This window comes from Myotis lucifugus, unplaced genomic scaffold, assembly GCF_000147115.1.
Source record: "Myotis lucifugus unplaced genomic scaffold, Myoluc2.0 scaffold_185, whole genome shotgun sequence".
NCBI lineage: Eukaryota > Metazoa > Chordata > Mammalia > Chiroptera > Vespertilionidae > Myotis > Myotis lucifugus.
In genome coordinates this window covers 1,849,876-1,855,774 of record NW_005871233.1, presented here as the reverse complement: position 1 = coordinate 1,855,774, position 5,899 = coordinate 1,849,876, and positions in this window count along the sequence as shown.

Here is a 5,899-nt window from a genome sequence, read left to right as displayed (position 1 = left end):
TGCCTCTAGTCTTCCAGGGAAAAGGCTCTGAGCTGTCCACACCTCCCCAAACTGGCGGGCCAGGACTCTATTTGCTCTTCATCTCATCCCCCAGCCCAAACATCTCTCAGCCCCAGGCTTTCTCCTTGAGCAACCATCTTTCTTCCAGAGTCCCTTGTTGGGGTCTGGCCCTAGTTGAGTTGACTGACCACACAGGAAGACAGAGGTTGACACGTGGTCCCTCAGGCTCAGAAGTTCTTCGGGAGGCTGTGGCGTGATGATCTCGTGGAGGGACTCCCAGGCTAAGTGCCTGGGTTCAAACTCAGCCTCTACCCCTTTCGTGCTGTGTGACCTGGTTGGTGGCTTCGTGCCTCTGTCCTCAGTCTTCTAGCTGTAAAATGGGGTGAGGGAGGTGCTTCCTGAGAGGGCTGCTAGGAGGGTTGTATTAGTTTCCTGTGGCTGCGTAAGAAATTACCACAAACTTGGATGCTGAAAATAGCAGAAAATGTATTCTGCTCAAGTTCTGGAGGCCAGAGCCTGAAATCAGTGTCAGCACGGCCATGCTCTCCCTGAAGCCTGGTGGTGGGGGTGTGGGGTGGCTGGCGCCTCATCACTCCGCTCTCCGCCTCTTCACACGGCCTTCTCCTCTGTGTCAGATGTCACTGGATTTAGGTCCCACCCAGACAAACCAGAATGATCTCATCTCAAGATCCTTAACTGCATCTACAAAGACCCTTTTTCCAAATAAGGGCACATTAATAGGTTCTGCAGGGACATGTCTTTTGGTGGCGGGTGGGGGGTGAAGGGTGGGATGGGGGCAGGAGAGTGGCATTCAACTCACTAAAGATTAAGTGAGGTCAAACAATTAGGAGCTTAAGAAGATATATTTTCATTTTTTAAAATGTTTTTATTAACTTTAGAGAGAGAGAAGATGGGAGAGGGAGAGAAAGAAACATCAATGAGAGAAACATCCATCGGCTGTCTCCTGCACGTCCCCTACTGGGGCTGGAACCTGCAACCTGGGCATGTGCCCTGACTGGGAATCAAACCAGCAACCTTTTGGTGCGTGGGATGGCGCTTAACCGAGCCACGCCAGCCAGGGCTTTAGTTATTGATTTGAGAGAGAGAGAGAAGCACTTATTTGTTGTTCCACTTACTTACGGATTCATTGGTTGTTTCTCGTATGTGCCCTGACGAGGGAAACCCACAACTTTGGGGTATGGGGACGACACTCTAACCAACTAAGCTACCTGGCCAGGGCCACAGTAAGATCTTGATGAATATTAGCTATGATCTTGATTTTGCTTGGTCCATACAATATTGTTAAATGTTTCGAGTGAGTTGCCTATCTTTTAGATTCAAGAGCTTTTCCATGAACATGAGGATTTCTGGAGAAAAATCAGAACATTTAGCATTGTGGGGCCAAATTCTCATAAGGCCACAGTGGCCTGAGTAGTGACAGCCCTTCAAAAAGGCATGTGTGGCCCTCGCCTGTTTGGGTCAGTGGATAGAGTGTCGGCCTGAAGACTGATGAGTCGCAGGTTCGGTTCCAGTCAAGGGCGCATGCCTGGGTTGTGGGATTGATCCCCAGTGGGGGGCGTGCAGGAGGCAGCCAATCAATGATTCTCCCTCATCATTGATGTTTCTATCTCTCTCCCTCTTTCTTCCTCTCTGAAATCAATAAAAATATGTATTAAAAATAAATAAAAAGAGTTTAGGTTTGGCCTTCCTAAGCCCTGTCACCCTGGGCAGGCCCTTCCCTTCTGGGGACCTCAGTCTCCACATCTGCGAAATGTTCCCTGAGAAGGTGTGAGGTGTTGGCAAGAGGTAGACATGAGGCTTGAGGTCAACAGTGACAAACTGCCATCTTCGCATTCTGAATCCTGGCTGTGTGTTAGAATCATCTGGATAATTTCCATTTTAAATACCAGTACCTGGGCCCCAATCCACACTAATGGGGTTGCCCTTGCTTATAGAACAGATCTTCAGCATTGCCTTTGAGGCCTTTACACCTCCAAGACCAATCTCTTGTTTATTCTTTACCTTTATCCTCCTCCCTTGCTTCCCATTGGGAGCCATTGTAATATATAAATGAGTCTCTTTTTCGGTCTTGCAAAATGATTGTTTTATGTCCACAATTTGTAATTCATACACCTTGTCTGGCAATATAGCTCTTAATTTTACTTTTCCATAACTGGTTTGGCTCCCACCCCCCCTCGGGCATACATGGTCCTACCGGCTGCACCCCTTGGTGTCTCACTCACTCACTGGGGTGGACACCCAGGCTGCCTCCAGCTCCCATCCCATCCGTCCTGCTGCAGTGAACATCCTCAGGCTCGCTCCTACATGGTCCCAAGTGAGATTTCGTTGGTAAGTCAGCCAGGAGCTGAATTACTGGGAAATACTAATGTGCAATACAGTTAACCCTTGAACAATGTGGGGCTTAGGGGTGTCAACCCCCTTATTTCTGCAGTTTAAAATCCATGTATAACTTCTGACTTCCCCCAAACTTAACTTGTCCCTTTGGTATGTATAGGGAATTAGTTCCAGGACCCCCAGAAAATATCAAAATCCACAGATGCTCAAGTCCCCTATGTAAAAAGACTTAGCTCAATGCATGGTCGGCTCTCCACATCCTCAGACTCTCAACGGGGGATCGAAAGCAGTAGAGGTATTTATGAGAAAAAGTCCACATATAAGGGAACCCATGCAGTTCAAACCCGTGTTGCTCAAGGGTCAGCTTAGTGATGGAAGCTGCCTCTCTATGATTACTAATGAGTTTGAGCACCTGTGCACTCTTGTTGGCCTTTGGGTTTTTCTTCCATAAGTTACCTGTTTACAGCCTTTGACCATTTTTCTACTAGGGTTGTTCTTTTTCTTGTTAAAAAAATCTTACAAGGTGTTATACTTTGCAAATATTTCCTCCCATTCTGAACCTATTATATTTGCTCATGTCCTTCCTCGAACAAATTTTTGATATAACCAAATTTATTTTCTTCATAATTTGTTCCTTTTAAGTTTTATTGAAGAAGTCCTGGCTGGTGTGACTCAGTTGCTTGAATGTCATCCTGTGCACTTCCTGGTCATGGCACATGCCCAGGTTGTGGGTTCAATCCCTAGTTGGGGTACCAACAGTGGCAGGCAACGGATTGATGTCTCTCTCTCACATAAATGTCTCTCTCTCTCTTCCTCTTCCCTCTCTAAAAAATAAAAATAAAAATAAATTAAATCCTTTTCTGCCTCTAGGCCAGGGGTGGGCAAACTTTTTGACTCGAGGGCCACAATGGGTTCTTAAACTGGACCGGAGGGCCGGAACAAAAGCATGGATGGAGTGTTTGTGTGAACTAATATAAATTCAAAGTAAACATCATTACATAAAAGGGTATGGTCTTTTTTTTTTTTTTAGTTTTATTCATTTCAAACGGGCCGGATCCGGCCCGCGGGCCGTAGTTTGCCCATGGCTGCTCTAGGCCATTAAATATTTTCCTCTATCAACTTTATAGTCTATCAGCAGGGGTAAAGGAGCACAATTTTATAGTAATAGAATTTTTAGCTAGACACAATGGTTACATTTCCTAACCTCATTGCTCTGACTGTGGTCACCTGACTAAGCTCTGGCCACTGAGGCCCTGGTGCAACCACAGGGGTCCTATCCTTAAAGGCAGGTGCCCTCTTTCTGGCTCCCTCTGGTGGTGGCAGTGCTCTTGGACCGCGGGGAGAGGCCACAGTCCCAGTATGGAGGAGCGTGAGATAGAAGGAGGTTGGGATCCTGCTGACTGGGCAGGGCTGAATCCCACACTCCTTGGCCAATCATAGGTCGCAGTGGCTCTCACACTTGAGAGGCCTCAGAATCCCCCGGCAGGTTGTTTGTTATGTGTAGTACAGACAGCCAGGTCCCACACGGTGTGATGGGGTGAGTGGGGCCCAGAAACTTGCATTCCCATTAAGTTCCCAGGGATGCTGCCAGTCCAGAACCAGACTTTGAGAACCACTGGTCTGACTTAAGTCTGACCTTCACACGTCCTTAACTCCCTCTCCTGGACCTTTGCTGTGGCTAACACTCCTTGTGGAGCACCATGTCTGCACAGTAACATCTGGACAGAGTGAGACCCCTGTGCCACGTCCCAGCGGAGCAGATGACTCTGCTGCTCCGCCACACCTGCCCTTCCGAGTGCCTCCTTTTCCACGGAGGCGGGAAGCCTGCAAAGCTGCCTGTACGACTCCCTTGCCAGCTGGAATCAGTAAGGTCCTGCCAATAGGAGGCTTCCAGTGGGAGTAGAGGGTGGGAAGCTGGACAGCCATTCTGCTCAGTGCAGCAGGGACACAAGTGGACTTTAGTAGGGCCACTGACTCTTCGTCCCTCTAGCCCCACAGTGGAGGCTCCTGCCTTTAACGACTACTGGTTGGGTTCCTGGCCCTCTGTGGCTCCCCCAGCTGTCCCAGTGCCTTGGTAACCGACCCCCTGTATTAAATCCTGTTTGAAACTAGAGGAGTTTCTTACTGATAACGTAGGAACTCCTCCAGCATGGACGTCAGCAGCTGGGGGGAGCAGGGGGGCTGGACAAGGGGCTCCCCAAGGCGATTCTTTAAAACTGCAGTCATGTGACTGAAGACACAGTAAGGGCAGAGTTGCCGTGGGCTCTTCCTCCACAACCTAAGGGGCAAATGTCATCGCTGAGTCTCGGTGGGCGTCTCCACCAAGTGGCACCTCCAGGCGCCCAGTGTGGCTGCAACGCTCATTCTTCATCACCCTTATCTGTTTTGGGGATTATGGGTATTCCAGGCTCCTAAAAGAGCCTCCGACAGCTATCATCTTTTCCTGTTTTCTGGAACAATTTGTACAAGGTAGGAATGACCTGATACTTCAAAGCTTGGCACAACTCATTTGTACAGGTATTCAAGCTCAAAGCATTTTTTAAAAAAGTGTGTGTCGGGGGTTATTTTGGTCTTTTTGGTTATTTCTCCTTATGCCAATTTTGGCATATTTTTTCCAGACACATTCACATACAGCAATTATTGCTCATGCTGGGCCGTTTAAATCTGATTATTTATCTAGACCATGCATGTACTCGGCCAGGCTGTCACAGAAACAGCACCCCAATTCTTGGGGGAAGTCGGGGCCAGTGGAGAGGGGTGCTCTGGAGATAGTCACGTGATAGTGGAGGAGAGTGGTAGTGTGGACCAAGCTGGAATCTCTCCGTCCTCACCACACACTTCCACCCACAAACCAGGCTGGGGTTGCTGGTGCCACTGATACCGGAGGGCTATGGAGAGGGGCTCTCTCCTGTGCTCCCAGCTGCCCCCAGGAAGCTGCTCCTGCCCAACACCTCTCAGCATGCTGGGGAGGACACACAAAGCCCTGGAGTGCTCAATGTCCAGAACGCTGCACTGTCACTCGATGACAGCTGGACTCCTTCTCCTTGTTGGGAGGTAGGCCCAGGCCCGAGTCAGCCTGGAGGGAAGAGCTTGACTGATGGAGTCTCTGGGAAGCTGGCAGCCTTGGTCCATCCGCCTTAGCCAAGCCCCAAAGCCCATCTGTCCATTGAGCAATTTACTAGCATCAACTCAGCACGGATTAATTCCTACCCACTGAACACACTCAAGACAACCTTTGAAACAAGTCGCCAGAAATTGCAGATTTGGTACACTGGTCATCACGGCACATGGACTTGTAAACTGACTCCTTCCAGGCTTGGAGAAAAGGGGTGGGCAGTGTCAATGTGCCCCGTGAGCAGGAGCTTTACTGGCTGTCCTTTGACCTGGAACTCCCCACTCGCCCACAGACATAGCCCTTGCCCTAAGCTGGGCTAGAATCCTGGGTAGGCCAGGCCCGCCCACTCCTGACCCTAGAGTCCCTCCGCCTGGACAGTGTGGGCAGGCAGGGGCCTCTACACACTCCACAAACACACACACACACAAA